Source organism: Ammospiza nelsoni, chromosome 4 (assembly GCF_027579445.1).
Source record: "Ammospiza nelsoni isolate bAmmNel1 chromosome 4, bAmmNel1.pri, whole genome shotgun sequence".
Classification (NCBI taxonomy): domain Eukaryota; kingdom Metazoa; phylum Chordata; class Aves; order Passeriformes; family Passerellidae; genus Ammospiza; species Ammospiza nelsoni.
Genome location: NC_080636.1, coordinates 45356441 through 45378100, shown reverse-complemented (window position 1 = coordinate 45378100; position 21660 = coordinate 45356441). Strand labels below are relative to the sequence as shown.

Here is a 21660-nt window from a genome sequence, read left to right as displayed (position 1 = left end):
ATTATAAATTTCCTAAATGTGAGATGCAAGAGTGAGATTTTAAACCCTTTGTTCTCTGGTAGATATTGAAATTGTTCTTCTCATGAGTAGGCTTTGAGCCTATTAACTTATTTTTTCATTTTAAAGAATGTAACACTGATTGTACCTCTAGTATTCTTTCATAAAGAAGCCAGCAGTGAGAGTGCTTGGAAAGTTTACACTTTTGATTATGATGTTTTAATTGATTTCTGCCTCCAGGACTCTGTGAGTGTCTTCTTATAGCAAAACAAATGCAGGGATCACAGGGTCAGAATGGAGCAAGCAGAATGGAGCAAGACATTTGCCTCTGAAGCTGAGAGATAAAAAACAAACATAGAAAAACCCAAACAAATTAAAAGAAAGTGCCTCCAAATAACTGTTGAGAAGAGGCAAAACCCCTCAGCTCACCAGATTTAGAATTCTCAAACCAAAGAAATAGGAAATGGGCATCTGATTTTTCTTATTTTCACAGGACTTAAATTTTCAATTTCCAGCAATTTTGTTTGTCCTAACAGGTCATGTGTGTAAATAGATTAACTAAAAGGTTTATTAGAAAAGAAAAGAAAAAAAGCAACTCTTAACTCTTGGACTAGGCAATTATATATTTCATAATTTTTTTGGACTGGCTTGAAATTCATGAATTTGGTAAACACCAAACATCCAGTGGATGATCTTTTTATTTTTTATGCCTGCTTTTCATCATGCCAATCCTCTTTTCCTCTACCTGATTTTTTATCATCTGAAAGTAATTTCACACACATACACAGGTTTCTGCTCCAACATCCAGAGATTTTCTGAAGATGTGGATGTACAGGAACTTTGAAGGCTTGCACCACATAAAAGGAGCTGCAATTCCATTACTGATGCTGATTTTTTTTCTGAGTGACTTTTTTTTCCCCTTCAAATTGGCTCTTCTTTCTGTGACTCTGTTATGTGAATTTATACATTTTAAACAATTTATCCCCATCTAAACTTGTGTGAATGCCTAAAAGGCCTTTCAAAAAGCTTTCTTTCAAAATTTGCAGACTTCCTCTTGCATTTACATTGTATATTGTCAGTTGAAGGACACTTTCTAAACCAATATGTGCTGTAGCATCACATAAATGATCTGCAAGGAGAACTCTTTATCTGAGTGTACATATCTTACTGAAGGGTTTTAAACTGAAAGGCTGAAGTAAAATATTTGCAACCTCTCCATGCAAATATATAATGATTTTATGAGTTACTAATCTCTGCCACGATAAATCACTTCTTAATGAGCATTTAAAAAATAAATAATTGCTGCTCAGAGACAGTTTATCCACTCCTGAATATTAGCTGACAAGCCTTCAAGGCATGTATTTGTCTTTGCCTAGGTCATCTTTGGAACACATTTCTGCATCAAATCCTGCACATTTTTATCAATCTAGCAGAACACCCAAGCTGCAATTTTTATCTTTGAATGCTCTTTGCTTTCCCCCTGCTCCATCTGACAATTATCACACCTACTGACATGTAATTGTACTCACTTAATAGCTGTGATTAAATTCAGGATTTGAGAAGACTCCCACGGAAATCTCCTCACTCTTGACATCAGAGATGCAGTTTTTGTGGTTTGGTTGCTGTTCCTAATCAAGATGCTGTGGTCCAGGGACAGAGTTTTCTCCAGGGGAGTGGGTTCTGTGTTGAGGATCAATGTATGGGCTGGGGTCAGACTGATGGCTTGCAGAATTATTTGCAGAAAAGGTTTCTGAGTGCTATATTTACGCTGGAAGAAATCACAAGAAACTCTGGTAATGCCAAATGGTTTCTGGAATGACAAAATTGGCATGAAATCTTCCGTAGTGGCAGAAAAAGTAAAGTGTGTGTTCTGATAAACCTGAAGTGATGCTTAGGTTCACTCCTCTTTTAATATTTTCTGGGTGGAAAACTTAGGAAGTGTTGAAGCCAAGGATGATCCTGTTGCCAGTTACTTTGGCTGCCAACTGCAGTGCAGATTCTCTGAACAGACACAACAAATGGTACAGGATGTAAGTGATTTCCAACAGAGAGCAACTTACAGGGGTTCCTGCAGAATCAATTACCAAAATCCCATACCAAATGTGGTAACAGCTTCAGGAGCTCTTCTAAGCTGGAAGCCATCCTCACCTGCTACCTCATGGCTTTGCTTTTCAGTGTTTTACACATTTTAGAGATGCTGTTAGCTGCAGCTAGGAATGCAGTGCTGTGGTTTTGATTGAGACACTGCTTAAGCAATGCTCTCTCCTGTAATATTGATCAGAGCACACTGGCAGGGGTTCTGTGGAGAGAAAAAGATGTGTGCATATCCATTACATGTACATTATAGATATGTACGTTAAATTTAGACTGATTGTGGACACAGTCTTGGAGCACTTACACAGGAGTGTTTAGTCATTCTAATCATCTTACCCAAGTGGCTGCACTCTTCCTCAGTGTTCTGAAATTATATTTCCTTCTTTTCAGAAAAACTTACTATAAATTATGTGTTTTTATACTTGAAGCCATTCCTTATTGCAAATCTTTGTTTAAGCAGTTAAAAGGGTCTTATTTTGAAAAAGGATTTTGCCTGTAATAATGATTTTCTTGCATGAAAACACTTCAAACATATTACTAAAAAAACATTACAGTTCAAGAGGGCTTTGACCCAATAAGCTATTTAATGATGTTAAAGGGCACAGCATCTTTGGTTTAGAAACAAAGAAAAACAGTCTGATACATAGCCATAAAAAGATGTTCAATTCAAATTTACACCCATGCTGTTTAAAAGTTGAAAGTTTATATCATGGTATTGTGTTTTAACATTTTATTTCCTCATAGTATCTTAAATATTTTTCAGGTTTATGCTCATGTGAAAATTTTGTGGTTTTCTTTTTTTATTTTATCCTTAATAGTTTGTTCCCAAACAGGTTTATTAAAACAGGGAAAAGACTTAAAAATTGTTACACCGTTTTGTTTTTCTCTATATATTTTGCCTTCTTGAGCTTGAAGAACTCCTTTCAAAATGGCAGCTAGTGTCCAACATAATATTTACTTAAATTACATCAAACCTAGAGATAAATACACTGAATTATTAACTCACCATGGTCAGTGTTTTAATAGAAAGTTAAAAGAATTTGTATCTTCAGAGGCTGCTGTTGCCTTTAACTTTTCCTGATGATTAGAATATCCAAGTCAATATTGCTCAATTAATTTTAGTAATAGGCTCAGTGGTCTGGAAGCAGTACCTTTTTGTTTGTTTATTTGGGTCATGCTCCTATGTAGATACAATTCTTGAACCTACAGCAGCTCTTGGCAGTTTGGAAATTAGTGTTAATTAAGTTCTCTTCTTATATTCCTTCAAGCTAAAGTGCAGTTGATGAGTTATCATGGAAATACAATAAATCCTGAAGCTATTTCATAAACATTGTAATTTAACCTGAATTAAATGCTTCATCAATGGAGACAAACGAATTCTTTAAAGCCACATTATTTGGTATTTGGAAATACCTCAGAATTCTTCTATATGCATTTGTAATTCTGGGAAGTAGAGAATCAGAATCAGATCTTTATAACATAAAGATCTTTACAGAAATGGATGTGTCTCTAACCTAATGCTGCAATTAGGGACTCAGGGACTGATATAATGCCAGTATTCTAGGTATTTTAATATTTTTCTCCCTCTTTAAGTCTGCATGTTCTTTATATTGAACATTTTTCTGGATCTGAGAAGAGAATTTCTCAATTTGATGTGATTTATTGGAGTTATTTGCACAGGACTGTAATAATACCATTGAATGAGGTTTCCCCAAAGCGTGTAAGAGCAGTAGTTACCTGTTGTAGAGTTTAATTGAATGCTTAATTTATTCTTCAGAAAGCAGTTTGTTCTCTCCAGAGAACTAGTGGTTGAAAGTTTAAAGTAATGTTTTTTCCTCTGATCTTGGATAACAAAGGCACCGTGGCTGTTCAGATGGGAACAGCTGTTCCTATCTTTTCAAAGTCTGAACTGTGCTCCTGTTTTTTCTTCCTAGAAAGAACAAGAAGAAGGAAGAAAGATGCTGATCACTTCAGGTATTGACCACTCAGGGTTCTTATTCCAAGGGGAGTATTTTCTGCATTTAGGAAATGAGTACTGAAAGATGTACTTAATAACTTTGACATCACAGTCTTTGCACACAAAAATGCAACGGCAAGAATCTGAAACCTGGCCCTAGAGAACGTGGTCTTGTGCAAACTGACACTGTTTTAGATGTTTCCAGACTGTCAGTGTTCTCAAAGCAAGCCTGTTCAAATTCATTGAGCAGAATTTCAGTCGTTCTCAGAAATCTGTGTGTCACTTTCTACCTCATCCTCTAACTTTGCAATAACTGATGACTCCTGCTACTCTGCGTATCTGTGTTTTGAAGAGGGCAAATTAAAATTTATTTGAGTTTTTTCCTCTCAAAATGTTTGATGTGGGATAGGAATGGTGTAGGCATGCAGTTTGTGGTGATTGGGGTGGGGCTGTGGCCAAGCCTCATCCCCAATGGGCCACAGCTGTAGCAGCAGGTGAGCAGCATTGAAGGTAACGAGAGCCCAGGGCACTGCCCAACCACCAAAGGGAGCAGAGGGCACACAGGTGCAGGACATCAACAGGAGGGGATAAAAGGCTGGGCTGAGGAACAAGAAGGGCAGATGCCTGCAGCCTTCTGAAGTGCTGTGGTCTTACTGTGTATGGGCAGACACCAGAAGCCCTCTGATGAGGTGAGGTGTTACTGTGTATGGGAGAATGCTTGAAGCCTTCTGAAATTGTCTGGTCATACTCTGTGCATTGTGGCTATCTCAAATGTGTAATATGCTGTGACAAAATGGTTCTTTTCCTTCAGCTGTTTTTCTTGAGCTACTAGAGACTGTGGAGCTCAAAATTCAAATAAGGCCTGGAATCCACAGTCCAGAATTTTACCTGGTATCACCTAAGGCAAATTATTCTGCTGGCATGGATAGACCTGATATTAATTTGATGTAACTTGGAATATTTGACTTCCAGCTAAATGTAGCTATTTTTCTCTGTTACTGTTTCTTCTCTTTCTTAAAGTACAAAAAGATGACTTTAAGGTGGTTCTCTGGTATCAATTACAAATTTAAAAAAACTGTATCTCTGACAGAATAACAAATGATGGCAAGAGTTATTTTGGGACTTTCCTGTAAAATATCAAACATGGAGTGCTGTCTTTTCACTTGAAAAGGCATTGTGTGTTCTAGCACTTCAGTGAAATTGCTAATACTGACAATGTGGCTGCCACAACATCTCAACGTGAAATTGGAGTTTGAAGGGGCTGATCAGGCTCTGTGATGCTGCTTGGGTGTTTTTGGTGACGATTTGGTCTCTGCTCCCAGACTGCTCCAAGTGTAAATGAGTGAGGCAAGGTAGAGGGAAATAGAAGAGTAGAGATTGGTGTTCTAGATTGTGGTGGCAAGTATGCGATACCCATAAAATAAAGGCAAGGATTATCCTAGCTTTGGGAGTTTCATCAGCTGGGTAGCTACTTCTAGACAACTTACTGCTGGTGCCCCATGTTCATAGTGGGCTGTGCTGGCCCAGTTTTTTTGAAATTCATGTTTGAGTTGCCAACACATGTGGCTGGACTGCCTTGGGGGTTTGGGTGCAGTAGCAGGGTGGGTTTTTTACATGCTATTGCAGTGTGAGTGCTCAAGAGTCCACCCTAGTCTGATCTTTAGCTTAATAAGCCAAAGAACAGAGATCCTTTTATCTCTAACAGAAATGTGAATGATACTTTTATCATCATTAATGTTTGCTAATGTCAATTTAGGTGGCAAGTCCCATAAGTGTAATTTGTTTTGCATGGTGCTGTGTGAAAAAACTTTAAATAAAAAACAACAATCATGCCACATTGTTATTTGTTAATGCCTTGAAATGTTATATTTTGATAATAAAATTAAATCTTTTTGAATGCAGAGTGAATTGAAAACTGCATTAAAAATCTTTTTATTTGGGGGCTGGAAATACTGTGAAGCTCTTGGAATTAATTTACATAACTGCTTTTCAGAGACAAAATTCATCTAACTTTTATATGTATTGCCTTTATGCTTTTTTATAATTTGCAAACATAAATTTCAATTATAGTAATTTTTTTTGGCAACTGTGAAAGCTAGCACAATTTGTATCTAGAACAATTTGTAAATAATAAAGAACTTATTGAAAGAAGTTTCTGTAACACAGAGGCCTGTGCTGTACAGCAGAGATACAAGGGCTTAGAGAAACAGATCTCTCTGATATGTCATGGAAAGGTACATCAGATATGAAGACAATTAAAAAATGTCATCTGGAATTTTATTTATAGGGTGTGCAGATTTGGAATTGAGATGAACCAGGCTAAATTTAATTCCTTTCTCTTTGTAAACTACTGCTCGATAGCTTGGTTCCTTTTAAAGTCAATTTTCTATTTATTATTGCTGATTTTTCAACATAGACTTTTGAAAGCAATCCACAGGAATCGCATGTCAGATTCTAGTTTAATTCAGAGATTTGAGCATCTTACTACTTTAGTATCCTTTGAACTTTGCAACCTTTGTGTATGCTTTTGAGAATCATGGGGTAGCAGCTGCTTAGTTTAAGTATGCTTTCTGTTCACACTGATTATCTTAGTAAGATATGACACATTTATTCTAATAACTAATAAGAGAAAAATGTTGTATTTTCAATTTTGAAAGAAGAAAATGCATAGATCTTGCCTAAGGGGTTTTACAAAGTGCCAGGGCTTTTGTTAAGTTAAGTAGGTCAAAGGAAGTTTGTGTGTTTTAAGAATTTGATAACTTAATCTGATTTCTTTCTTGGGATTTTTCTCCAAGAGAAGTCTTCTCTGGGCTGAGGATTTTGAAAGATGTAGAATTTTAAGCTGATCTATTTGGCTATGTGTGGCTTATATCTGCCTACTGTAGCACCAGCAAGTACTGTATGTTCTCCAATTTCTACCTGTTCCTCTTGAAATTGACTTTCTGCTTCTGGAGATGTTGGGGAAGCTGAAAATGACCCCAAGCTCTGTAATTCTACTGTGGTCTTGGGTTTGGAAGTAAAAATTTTTGTGTTTAAATATCATCACATTTACTGTGAGTGTGTATGAATGTGAACATTTGTTCCTCAGGTTTTTCTTGGTGCTGGGTATGGATATTTCCAGACTATGAATAGTAAAGTATTTAGAAGTGGTTTCAAATTTTTTTGGTCGGCTGCAGCTGTTAATACCTGCATGACCTAATTCCCATCAGATTTCACAGCCCTTTGCCCCCTGCTCCTCCTCTTGGGGTTTGCCGGGTGCCTCGTGGTCCTGCTGCTGCGTGGGGATAAAGAACACGAGGCAGCAGTGCCTTGCCTGGTATCCACAGGTGGACACAGAGGATCCTTACCTGTGACAGTTGATAAAAAAAAAACGTGGCATCTTCTCTAGTCTGAGCAAAATTTCTGTCCTGACCATCACTGCTGATATAAAAGTCTCTTCAGATAACCGGCTGCTGGTTTTCTGCGCCTTTGCAGTTTAGGTCGCCATCTCAGACTCCCAAAGAAATCCTGGAAGTTACTCATTAGCACAGATGCTAGTGGTATATCTCCTTTTTCTTTGCTTATTGTTAACCTCAGAAGCATGTTTTTTGGGACTTTTCTACTGATTTTTTTCCCCCTTTTTTGTACTCTCCATTGTTACACATTGACACTCTGCTTCTGGAGATGGTTATTTACAGATCCTGCATTTAGCATCCTAGCTATTTTAATAATACCCTTTTTGCATGCGCCATAAAATACTTTTTTTTGGTCCTAGAACAGCTTTCAAGAACACATTGCTCTGTTGAGTCAGCTGCACCTCTTTCTCCCATCAGACCTCTTTTTATTTAACTTTCATTTGCTGTTTCATCTGTGCCCATGTTGTCACCCTTTAGCACAGAACGGTGAATGTTCTTCCTTTTATTTAATTAATGTGCCGCTCCCTTTTGGGTCCATATTTGTTTTGTTGTTGCCAGAATTTTCTGGCTTCTGTTTCTAGGCCTAAAACTTAATCCAGTGGATGGATGGGTAGGTTAAAAGTCAGTGTACATTGCAAGTAAAGATAAAGTATCATCTGCCACCCACATGCCAAATCTCAGTGCAAAGTCTGAAAATGCCTTGAAGGTTGAGTTTAATAAAAAGATGTTCACAGTAATTAATTCCAAAGTAGAGGGCAGAAACACTAAAGTGACCAAACAAGTTAACAGACTGTAAACTGGCACATGTGCTTCACTAACATCTCTCTGTTGCCTTCCTGGGTTTCAATATTTAGTAAGTGTCCAATCTCTTAAGCAGGAATAAAAAATTGGTGAGAGCAGCCCCAGTAATTTATTTTCCAATAACTTGGAATTAGTTGTTTGATTAGAGAATAGTAGTTGGCTTTTGTATGTTAACAGTATGGCCTGGGGCAATTTTGTAGTAGTCTTCTAAATGATTACAAAAAAACCCCAACCAAACCAAAGTTCAAGCAGTTGACACACCAGAAAAACCCCCCTAATAACACTGTTGTTTTCAACACACGCAGTTACTGTATTAATTAATTTTTAGTGAGCTGTCAATAAATATTAGCCCATTAAATGGAGAATTTAATAGCGGGGATTATGATTTACATGATTTCTGGCTAGCTTGCTATTTACAATTTCAAGTAAATGTTGCCCTTGGCAAAATTAACATACTTAATTTAAAGCCAATGGTTGAGCAATTAGTTTTGATTTTGGTGACACTACACGTCACTAAAATTCTGCCTGTTTTAAGGGTAGAAATGCACTGTTCTGTTGCCAGGGCTTGCAAATGTATTTGTGTTGGTTTTGGCTGCAGTAGAGTTAATTTTCTTTGCAGAGTCTGGTACGGGACTGTGTCTTGTGTTTGTGCTGTAAAGGGTGTTGATAATTTAGGGATGTTTCTGCTGTTGCTGAGCATTGACACAGGGTCAAGGCTTTTTCTGCTCCTCAGACTGCCTTAACAGTGACAAGGTTGGTGTGCATGAGAATTTGGAAGGGGACAGAACTCTTTTTACTCTTTATACTTGAAGGACTTTGATGGGGGGAAAATGTGGAACTGAAGGAAAAGGGATAAAATCTGTTACAGAAGGAGAAGCCCAGGGAGAATATTTTTGCCCCCAGTTTTTCAGGCATCATCACTTGACTCCTATTGCCCCAGCTGAGCTATTTTCATCCCAGAGTATCCCTCATCAGGATCTGCTTGTAGTTCCTTTTCAGTCCTTGTGCTGGATAGGAGTTGACTCTTTAAGGAACAGTGTTTTTGTGGCACTCTTTCTTGCTCTGCTCACTTAGATCCATGCAATCTTTCAGTGAGAGGTGTAAAAGAGGAGCTGTGCCAGGCCTGGTGATACTGAAAGGGACCAGAATGGAGCTGCGCTGGTTTGACATCAGCCAGTGATTTGCTGATCTGCCACATGCACCAGTAGAGTGCTGCCTGCAAGAACTGCATGGTTTTGTACCTGGGTGGCATTCAGGAAAGCACATCTGTCACTCAGGACAGTAGTGAAAATATAGTTTTATGTGTGCTTATAATTAGAGGTGAATGGTCTGTGATTTTCTTCTAGTCTTTCATTTAAAAAGATGTTGTTCCAAATAGTCCCAGGTCTGCTACAGCAATTAAAATTCTGTTCTAAACTAAATGCAGGGTCAAAATGAAAATTAGGTTTTAATTTGTCATTATGAGAATAGTTGTTTCACAAGTCTGGTAAAACTTGCTGTGTTTTATTCACTGAGAGGCCAAATCACAGATCTTTTCTGTGGTACTATCTGTGAAGTATAAATCACTTTGTGAGAGGTAACAGATAATTTTGTACAATTTTTATTCAGAATTATATGACACAGAGAAATAAAGCAGAAGAGCAAGTAAAATATCCAGGAATTATGAAGGAAAAAATTTCTTAGCTGCATCATAAACTATGTGAATGCTTGTGAAAGGATGAAATAAATATAGTAACAGACGTAAATGTCCCTGGATCCTCATTGTACAGGACACTGAAAGAAATCTGAACTGCTGCCTTGATAGATTTATTTGTTGTCATCATTCATGAATGAGCCCCCCTCTCCTGGGAGGGAGTGAGGATTTTCATAATAGCCAAAAGTGAGAGAGCTTGACTAACTGGGTGTGGCTGAGGTCTGTGTCAGGAATGAGTGCTGACAGAGCGATTTTGGCACTCTGGAGTCAGATGAACTAGGAAGGCATGTGGATGGATGTATACACTTAGATCAGCTGGGAATTATTCTAGGCAAACTGTTTGTAAATAGTGTTATGAAAGACCTGGACCTTGTGTAAAGCATTTAGTGAGTTAGTTGATGCAGAACAGATGTTTATTTGGACACAAGGACAATGTATGTAAAGCATATTGGGCAGGCACCAGTTTGGAAATAGCTCTGACAGTGATGAGGAATAGATCTGGTCCAAGGGCTGGGTTTGTGAGCTGCAGAATGAGATGGAGCTCTGGGTGGGAGCCCCTGACAAGAGGCAGCAAACTGCCAACCTTTGGGATAACAAAGGGCAGGAAAGATGGGTAGCACCAGCCAAGGGAATGGAGACTGAGACATGGCAGGAGTCAAGAATTCCTGACATTCTGGATAATAAAAGGAAATGAATATTGGTGACTCCAGCAAGGTGAATGAACACAGAGATGAGGGCAGAAGTTGAGGTCTGAGAAGTAAGGGTGAGACCTGTGCATGGGGAGACTGAGGAGATTTAAAAGCCCAGGGGTTCCTCTGCTGGGGGTCCTTCTTTAGAGGCACCAGCTCAACCATTTTGTGAATAAACTGCTTTACAGAATGAGGTACCTGAGGCTGTAATATGGAAACCATGTCTGGCTGTGGGTCAGGTGTGCAGGAGTGAAATGGGCACCAGTTGTGCTGCTGAAGCTGTCTGCAATGAAGAGGCCTTGGTCCCAGCACTGACAGTCTCCGGCAGTGGTAGTGTGACTCCCACAATAATCAGGCTGGAAACTTCCCTTAAAAACAGAAACTGATACAAGTATAAATGTGGAATTTAGGAGAAAAAGGATTTTCTCCTTATGTGAAAGTTATTGCTGAAAGGGCTGGCTCAGGAAAATGAACCATGAAAGACAAGGAAGCAAGAGAGAAGCTGGAACAACAGAGAGAGGGGTGAAAATCTGTACACTCATTAGTACAAAATGTACAAACTACATTGCTGGTTAGGACTGTATCTGGTAAGGTGTGAACATGTACTGTAAGATATCTTATTTATGGTTGAAATGTGTTTGAATGCTTTTAAGAAGTCTGTAAGAAATGAATCATAACAACGCTTGAACTGAATGGCAATAACCCATCTGATTTGTAGTTTTGTTTATTGGAAAATTTTAAGAGTGCTCCTCTGCGTTGTGCTGCATTACTCAAATTTAAAAAGTAACATCACTCTTCTGTTCAGTAGCATGGATTCTCTTTATGTGTTTAACAAAGGTGAAAGGTCACCAATTCCATGCTCTTTAGATTGTGTTTTTTTTATTTTACTACATTTTTCATAACAGATTTTTTCATCCTTCATGAGTTACCTTTTATTTTGTTACTTCCCATGACTTCCTCCACTGAATTCTGACATGTTCCACGTTTATTTGATTATGCTGAATTTTAAGTGGTCAGATATAATTTGAAAAGAAATAGACACAACCCTCATTCTTCCTTTGATTAGACATGTGCTTGTCTTTCTGGTAAGATAATATTTTAAAAATATACCTTACTCTTAAATGGCTTTGTTGCATCATGGTTGATAAAGGTTGGAGACTAAGTTCCATATTAGGTCTTGAATTATTAAAGTAATTTTGCAGCACTAACAAACTTGTACTAGCTAAGTGAGGAAATCAGGTGAAGGCCATCAGAATGTTACCTGTCAAGAATTTATTTATTCTGAACTCAGTTTGTGCAGAGATGAAGCCTTAGATGGGAGCAGCTGCCATCTCCTAGTTCAGTAGACCAAAACTCCTCTAATCAGCTTGCTTTGTGTTTTCCTTTTCATTCTGGAAGAGCAGGTGTTTTCTGTAACTGGAGTCTGTCATTGCACACAAGATTTGGAATATCTGGCCCTCTTGTGCCTGTTCCTGTGTGCTTTTACAGACACTGGACAGGAATAAATAATGTTAATTTGGTGTATAAGGTCTTCCCTGCCTGCCTACTATACTATTTTGTGTACAAAACCTATTATCTCTTTAAAATTGAAATACAATCTTCAGAGACTCGGCCTCCTTGTAGTGAAGCAGGGATCCTGTAGAGAAATTAAAATGTAAAGCATCTCAATCCTGTCTTCTCAGGGCTTTCTAATTGGAGGATGGATGAGCTGAGGCAGATGTCAGGAGAAGTGTGTTTTACACCTCAAAAACTGTCACAGCACAAGCGCTAGCCTGTGGCTCAACCATGGAATATGAGGCTGGCAGATGGTGCCATAACAGAGATATCTGTCAGAGCAGGGCTGGAAAAGCAGAAAGCTTCAAGTAAGTAACAGTTTTCACTGTGTAGGTTTTAGAAGCGAGCCAGGGAAGGGCAAAATCAATATGCCACACTGTAGACAGCCAGTGAAAAATGCACAGTGGGTTTAACATCATCCTAACAGATCAATCAGCAAGTGCTACCAGCTAGGGTGGCGTTCTGCTTGCAAGCCAAAGGAAAGAGCCATTGCCAGCTGAACACTCCCTTTCCCCCATCTCCCCAAAAAATGGAAACCCATCAGATTTGCCCTTGTGTTTTTATGTGCCACTTGCACAAGTGTGTTGAAACAAAGTAGAAAAGGAATGATTTTTTTTTGTAGTATGCGCAGCTCATCTGTTTTTGAAGAAGAGTTGCAACCCCCCTAAAACAAAACCCCAAAACTGACCCAACCTTAAGTTTCTTCGTTTGGCTTTGTGCTTTTGAGTGGGATTCTCTAATATATAGAGAAAAATGAGAGAAGTACCTAAACTGAACCAGAAGGAAGACTGATTTTTTTTTCCCTCCACCTTAAAGACTAAACCACTTTTGTTGGTGTTTTATTTTCTCCAATGAAAAATTCATCCTGATAACTTCCATACCTGAGAGTGAGCTACCAAGACTGTGGTTGGATTTGGTGAATAATTAGCATTTTCAAACGTGCCTTATGAGGTATTGGAATGAATTTAAATATTATTTTGGTAAAGATTTGTAATTATTATTATGGATAATGTTACTCCCTGAACTGCCCCAGACAAGGTGATTGTTGTAGGTCTCTTCCAACAGAGCTGTTCTGTTCTAATATATTAATTTCAGAAGGAGCAAGGCAATAAACCCTGGTTTAGAGCATCTCTGAAATGCCATGCAAAGTTGGTTGGTCTTCCAGTTTCCATTTTATACTCTCTGAAAACCAGCTGTGGGAAATTTATATGTAATTTTTATGAATGTAATGAACAAATGCGTATCTAAAAACCAAAAGAAATTAATTATGTTGGTCAGTACAACATCAAGCTTAAAAAATAACAGTAAGCAATATGAAATTTTCAGAGGAATGTTGCCAGAAAGTCAAAGGAGTTTTCTTTTCTCCCCACTTAGTCTTGGTTTGTTCCCATGGGAATTTATGTTTAGCCCTTGTGGAAGACTTGCTGTGCAAATTATCTTGCAATATTAATATTTTATGCCCTCCTCCCCATTTACATCACTCTTTTATCCTTCAACAGTCCTTTTGGAGAAAACTTTGTCCAAAAAGAAAATAAAATGAAAAATAATGCATTTTTCTAACCTCTAATGTAAAGGTCAATGTGTTTGTCAAAGTAATACTTAAATGTAAAAGCAGTAATTTAGTTTCCTGACTGCTACAGGTTATAGTTCCTTATTATGCTAATAAGACTAGATAACTAATCTCTATTATGTTATAAATGCCATAAAATTAGAAATGGATTGAACTAAAAAATACAACAAGGTTATTTTAAAATGCAGCATTTAACCTCATTATTTTCAAAATCATTGCCCCCAACTGATGCTGTTTCCCAGTGATTCATCCAAAGCTTTAAAATACCTAATCAAAGTTTAAAACTGGAGTGGTTTGTTAGGTTTTTACTGCATGTATTGAGATGCGTATCTGGTTTTAGTTAAGAAGGGTTTGGTAGAGAGGAACTGTAACAATAATTCTCTGTGCAAGGGTGAGAGAATTTCTTAAGAGGGAGAATTAGGACATTTCACTCTTTTTTGCAGTTTTGTGGGTTTTTGAAAGGTCTTGAAAAGATGGTGAGCAGTTTGCTGATCTATAGCTAGGGTGAAGAAATTTTTACATACCAGGTGATTTGGGCACTTAAAATAGAAGGTAAAATTATAATGAATTCTTCTGTGCATATTGTAATGTGTGCTGTTACTTCATTATCAGATCTGGTGAAATGACTGGGGGAAATGTGAAGAAGGCCTATCAAAGCTGTGTGGAATTCAATGCAGGGATTTTGGCTGACTGGAGAAGGGATCTGGCAGAAATTTGGTGAAATAAAACAAAGGAAAATGCAGAGCCCTGTAGCTGAGGAGGAATAACCTCCTGCAATGGCATCTGGATGAAAAGTGGCTTTGCAGAAAAGACTCTGGTGGACACCCATGTGTCCATGAGCCAGCGATGTGCCTGTGAAACAGAAGGTTCAGCAGCCTGCTGGGCTGGATCATGAAGTGTTGCCAGCAGGTGGAGGAAGTTGATCCCTCTTTTCCAGAAAGAACTGGTGAAATGAAATGAAATTAAACTGGAGTGATGGCAGTGGGTTGGGCCCTACAGAAGAAATGTGGAGGTACTGGAGTGAGTCCAGTGTAAGGCAAATTTGGAGGGATAAGAGAATCAGAGCTATTGGATAGAGGCTGGGAGCTGCAGCTTCTCAGCCTGGAGAAGAAAAGGTTTGCAGGGATCTTGTCAATATCTATAATTAGATCAGGGGGAGTGAAGAATACTGAGCCAGATTCTCAGTGTATCTTGTGACATGCAAGAGACAATGGGCACAAACTGAGAAATGGGAAATCCATACACATGCAAAAAAAACCACCCTTTTTTTCCTCTTTCTGGTCAAGGACTGCAGCAGCTTGGCCAGAGAGTTTGTGGAGTCTCTATCCTTAGAGGTTATTTATTTAAAACTCAGTCTGGATGTGTTCCTGAGTAACCAGGTCTAGGTGACTGCTGGAGCAGGGTGGTTGGATGAGGTGATCCTGAGAGGTGCCTCCCAACGTTGGCCTCTGTAGTTCTGTGAGCTGCAGTTTCTATTGCTGGTGATAAACTGCTGCAAAATCCAATGTTAGAAATTTTATGCACACCTAAAATGAATTTACCTGAATGTCTCTGACCATTCTAAAGCTGCATTTTACTTAAAAAACACTGAGTTCTCTGTTTCACAAACACAAGTATTTGTAACATCTTTGCTTACTTGTGTCTTTCATGCTGTAGATGCATTGCAACAGGGACACAGTACTGATGTCTATTGAATTGTTAATAAAATTGAAATACAAGTCACATGCACACTTGCTCACATTCTCAAATTCACCCAGACTGTAGCCCCTTAGACCAGAAAATGCCTTTTACCTCTACTTTGAACTACTATTTTTTTTTCTGGGGAAAATAGAATCATTGGTGTAATTCCCACCAGATATCTGCCAAGGATGCTGACAGACCTTCTCCTAGTCTGTTCTTGGTATAGATACTGTCTAATTGTTTGGGACTGTCATTTCATTACTTCTTCCCCGTAATTAGCATGTTCTGCCAAGACATTTTTCATGGTAAAGATGAATCAATTTCAGCCTCAGCTTTATTTATTGCCATATATCAATGAGAAAAGCAACTGTATTTTCTTATGAGCATGATTAAGCTTTATTCCCTAGTGCTTGTATCAAGGAACATTATATTTATAATAGAGAAGGAAAAACCCACGTAATGCTGTTTCTGTAAGAGGCTGAAGAGAAGTAGGATTTGCTACTGGTAGAATCATGTAATCATCTGCTGGTAATTATAGTATTTGGAGGACACTAATATTTGCATTAATATGTGGAGGGCATTATTTGGTAACACACTGCCCTCATCAGCCCATGGCTATGTATTTATTGGTATGATAAATTAAACTTCAGGCAGAAGTTTCAAGATCTTTTAATCAACCTGTGTTTCTCCTGGTAGAGGAAGGCCTGAAGTAGGAAATAATAGATTCTCATCTGGTTAAAAATTTCTGCAGCATTCCTACTTATTTTAATTGAAAAGAGGAAAAGATGGGACAGGATGGTCCTTTTAGAATATGCCCTTTTAGAATCCTTCTGAGATTATCCCAAAATAAGATTGATTTTGCTCTTATGCTGAGGAGAGGGAAAGGATCATTGAATTGCCACTTTTACCTCTGGATGCAAGGGTTAAGTTAGTGCCTGCTTACACTTAATGAAAATATTGGTGGAGAGGATGGGGGAAGATCAAGACTTGAAAAAAAAAAAAAAACAACCCACCCTACTCATCCTTTCCCAACCAACCCCAAAACCCTGAAGAAACCAAAAACAACAGAGAGGGCAGTGGGCCATGTCTCTGGGGTGCCTGAAAAAATAACCTTGACCATATTTGATGGAAATTTTATTGAGTAGCACGTTTTAAAGTATGGGGCTTTTGTTTGCTAATGGTTCAAGAGACAGTTGAGTAGTTAGTGAACACTTTTGGGTTCTATGTACGCTAGTGGAGAACTCGTTGCTGATTACATTTATTAGACACTTTCTCTCTTTGTGCTTGGCAGTAGTGCATCACTATAACCAGTTCAAATGAGAAAAGAACAGAGAGAATTTCCAACATGCATTTGTGTTTCACTTTCTCTGTAATAAAATGCACACAACTTCATTTTCCATGAGGCTATTGGTGATTTGCTTTTATTCAAACAAAATGTTCCTGTTAATTCACAAAACTGCCTCTTGAGCTGTCCAATGAAGTTATTTACATAATTGTGAGAAGGGTGTGAGGATTTGGTACTACAGATGTTCACAGTTAATATGAAAACACTCTATGGGTTACTTGCATTAAGAAATGATGACCTGAGATGAAATTCAGAGCCCTTCGGAGCTCAAGATTCCAAGCTAGTTTAATTCTGAGATGTCCACTGAAATATTTCAAAAATGAAATATAAACTACTGTAATGGACTATCAAATCAGTCAGGCTGGCTCAGCAGAATGAGTGATGTGTTTGAATTTGATTGCTTTCAGAAGCTCCGTGAAACTTGAAGAGTTTCATCCAAATGGCCAAAAGCCGCTTTTGTATCCAATTATCAAAACCAAGCTGAACAAAAGCTGTCAAGTGCTGAATTGTGGTTTGGAATCATGCTGTACAGTGATAAAATGATTACCCTTAAAGAGAATTTTGCACATAGATTAATAAACATTTTTCTTACTTAAGAAATCTGGAGCAGTAATATCAAAAGGAAGCAATTCCATTTTTAGCTCGTGCATATATCCAAGGTTTAATTGTTACTTTTGTCTGAATTTTCCCAACAATTCTGTAAAGTGTGCAAGTACAAAAGGTGAGGATTTAACATTAAGCAAAGTCCCACAGACTGTAAGTTCTCACAAAGCTGCCCTTGTAGAAAAGCACTGATTATATAAAATTAATTAATATAATCCAGATCAGTGATTCTCTTTCAGTTTAAAACTGGAATTAATAATCAGCTACTCTTTGTATTTTTAAATATATGCTTCTGACTTCACTGTGTGCATTAAAAATAGAGCTGAAAGAGTTTTTAGGGAGCCCTGCTGCAACCTCTTATCTTTTTAAAAATAAAATAAAGTCAAGCCAAGCTTATGAGAGGAAATATAATTAAAGTCACAGATGAAGTCAAAGAGGATGGGAGAAATGAGGACACTAAAGATTTTTCTCTTCTCTCCACTCTAGATTCCAAAGCACTGGGGGTTAAAGAAATAGAGAAATAGAAGGGGGAAAAAAATCTCAAACCAGTTCCTTTTTAATTCATAGAAAAATACCTTAAAATGATCAATTCAATTGAAATTCCATTTCTCAGGCCTTTTGGAGCTCTGCTGAGACTGGGTCTCTCATTTCCAGTTTTAGCAATGAATAATTTAGACACAGAAGTATGAAGATGGAAAAATGTGATAAACATAGATTTGTTATAGGTACTTTGGTTCTATGTTGCCAGGAGTTTTAGACTACTAATGAGTTTTGTGGGAAGTTCCTTGTTTTGTTGTTCAAGTTGATTGAGGTAGATGAAACTGTTTTCACCTAAAAGGAAAAAAAATTAAAGAATTTTTTTATCTTTTAAGAAGACAGATAAAAATGAAAATGTAAATGAGTGTCCTGTTGGAAACCAGGGGTTGAATGAAAAAATCTGCATGATAGAGTTTTAAAATGCTGTTGTGGAGTGTAACAAATCTTTAAGAGAAAGCTGAATTTTTCTTGCTTGATGTTTAAGTTTTTATGGGAGAATAAATTAAAAAAAAACCCAAACAAACAGAAACCAGCACCTCTTTTGAAAGTGATGTTGCTTGTTACAGAGAAGAATTCAGCAAAAGCAATTTTTTGTTTTGGAAGAGATTTTACTGTATGTCTATAGAATGAGGTACTTAATTGTTTTAGTATTCCATTTGCTCTTCAAATTTGATTTCTGAAAGACTGAAGAAGTTATTTCACATATTTAAAAGCCAGGATCAGCAGTTCAAAGCTATTTATTAGCTTTTCTTTTACTGTTTTGAGTCTTCAGTATTTTCTGGGACTAGCAGGTGAAGGCAAGTAAACTTCTGATTTTCCAAGTACTATATTTGTGTTTTCTCACACAAGACAGAAAATAGTACACAGATTAGAAGCAGGTAATGCTTTTCTGTATATTTCATACTCCTAAGTGTCAGGAATACTTTAATATTTGGACTTTAGAGAATTACTTCTATAAATAATCTCTTAATTTTTCACCCTCCTTCAGAGACTTCACTTAAAGGACTCTAATCTAGTCTACCTGTTCATATTTTCTTTCCTTGATCATCTTTTGTGAGAAAATGAACAATATTTCTGATAAGTACATTTTCTGAACCAGGAGATGATATTCAATTCTTCTGTAGAGAGAAGCTGTCAGAATAGAGGGTAAATTTGTCAGCCAGAATAGTTTTTTGTTGTTGGGTGGGATTTTTTAATGTGTGATTTGTAGTTATTTTGTTGGGTTTTTTTTGTTTGTTTGTTTTGGTTTTTTGGGGGGGTTTTATAATTTCTGATTTTAGGAGAATTTAAAAAAAAAAAAAAGCCCAAACACAAACCAGCTGGTTTTGGGGCCTTCTTTTGAAAGTGTCTCTTCCAAAACAAAAAATTGCTTTTGCTGACTTCTTCTCCGTAACAAACAACATCCAAGTGTTAAATGTGATGATAATGTTGGGTTAAAAAGTGGTAGACAAAGAGGAGGTGAGGGCTTTTTAAATGCCAAAACAAGAGTTTTGCAAAGCATTCATAAATTCACTTAGCAGTGAATTTTCTCAGTCTCATGGCAGTACCTTCAAGGAGCATCATGCTTTGGGCTTTGTGGGGAATTCTGCTTATTCTGGCGAAGTTTGAGATAAACCAATAGGATTTGAGGCTGAAATGTCCTTAAAGTGTTATAGATCAAATTCTGGCCAGTGGACACTTGAAATCCATCACTTGGCAAATACATCTATGTGTTCTCTGTTGTTTGAAGTGGAGATGAGAGCAAGCAATAAATATTTGTTATAAATTCTGACAAAGGATTTGACTGTGATATTTGGGAGCTCCCTGAGAGTCTGGTTGGAATAAAGGCTTTCATTCACATTATGCACAAACTATTTAATATTTTTTTATTAAGTGCTGAAGCCTTGCCCAGACTTCTGGAGTAGAATTGGTGTCGGACTGCATTTGCTGAAATTTATAAATGTGTAAAGAATACATCTAGTGTTGGTGTTTTGGAACTTGGCTTATCTCATTTTATTTGTCTTACTGCATGTATCATATTTATTACTTTCAATAATTTTGCTTTTAGGAGCTTCACTGCTTCTCCTGCAGATAACACTTCATGGTTTATATTGCAAACTACATCATGGGGATAAATCACATATCAACTTCATTGCCCCTCCAATTGCTGATTGAGCCAGGCTAAAGGATGGTTAACCTTTTTAAAACTTTCTAGTTTTGCCTTTTGTTGTTTAGATAAAGTTTTGTTGCGTTTATTAAAGCCAACAGAACCCGAAAGTTTTTTGAAATACATTTGTGCCTTGTATTATATGTGTGAATTCTGAGTTATATAGCTAAGAACTCTTCCCTTGAAAAACTGTCATCAAGAGAAGGTATTTTGATAAAAAATACTTTACTAGGTCATATGAGGAAAATATTTGTTTGTTTTTAAAAATGTTTATTTGTTGCAGCAAATAAATATAAATAGAAAATACTTTGACAAAAGAAATTCCTGCAGTTTTATTTGGGAACAGCTGTTACTTATTGAAACAGCAGAAATTAAATTAAAGAAAAGCCATGTCTTAAATTACCATCCTCTAATGAGATGTCGTGAAGAAATATAATTGTCAGGAAAAATAAAGCAGGTAAAATTTCAAATTGAAGCCTGACATTAGATTTCATAAGTATCTGTAGTGAAAAAATGTAAGGTTTCAAAATATCTATTCTGTTTGCTTTTGAAAGAAAAATGTTGAAAACAAAAAATGCTTATAGTGACTAATATATGACAGTGTTCTTCTTCTATGAAGAACATGAACCAATTGTATTTTAAATAGCATAGCAACTAAATTCAGTCTGAAATCCTAAGCTGTAGTAATACTGCTTGCAATGATTCCAAATTACTTTGTTAAAAAAAAATAAAAGGAATTATGATAAGTTTTTTTTTTCTTATTTGTATGAAGTCATTCTGTGTTTTCTATAAGGAAAAGACTTTTTTCTTGGAAGAGAAGGAAATTGTATTATAAGGCTTCTCTAAAACTTGTGACATTGCTAGTGTTGGATATCTGGATAATTTTTTATGCTTCTGTGATATTTCCTGGTCTCAGTTCTGTATGCCAATTAAGCATGTATCTTAGGAAATATTTAAATCTGTGTCATGGACAACTGAGTGCAAATTGAGGAAAGATCTTTATGAAACCTTGCACATTGCAATGTTTTACCTTTCACAAAGTAGATCTTCTATCTCTTGGTGCTTCATGCATTATCATGTTGGTACATCCGAGTTTTGGTGCTGAAAAACATGGGCAAGTGGTCAATAAGATGATAGAGCTGGTTGTTTTTGATGGCTTGTTCCTTAATGAGTTTGCCTGATATGAGATCAGCTTGGGAGTGAATTTTTGTTTTGACTAATTTATTCTGATCTGTTGCTGTATAAAAGCATGTTTCAGTACATAGTGTCTAATTGCCCTTGAACAAAAATAAATACATGTCATAAGAGCTCAAATGTTTTGGATGTGTAGAGGAGCCCTAAAGAACAGATAGAGCTTTTGTTAGCTCTTCACCTCCTCTGCCACTTTTTAACCCAAACTTCAATGTCATAAGTGGCAGCTGAGCTGGCATTTTGAATGAATCAGGTTTTCTTGTAGGATCAGAAGTTGCAAATGATCTATGTGGTAATTAATTCCAGCTCTGGAAAAAGATATCAGTGTGAAAACACAAGGCAAGTACTTTTGAAACTAATACCAAGTGATTGGTTCTGACTTATTTTTACTCCATATCTTCATTGTCA

General features: G+C 37.1%; 1 long non-coding RNA gene across 1 annotated transcript in view; it reads left to right on the top strand.

Moving 5' to 3' along the window:
- The first annotated feature begins 4696 nt into the window (after positions 1–4696).
- The window catches only part of LOC132072826 (uncharacterized), a 146414-nt gene continuing 129450 nt past the window's right edge, over positions 4697–21660 (top strand). The window contains exon 1 of the long non-coding RNA XR_009418403.1: positions 4697–4737. This is a non-coding gene — a long non-coding RNA (uncharacterized LOC132072826). The remainder of the gene's footprint in view (positions 4738–21660) is intronic.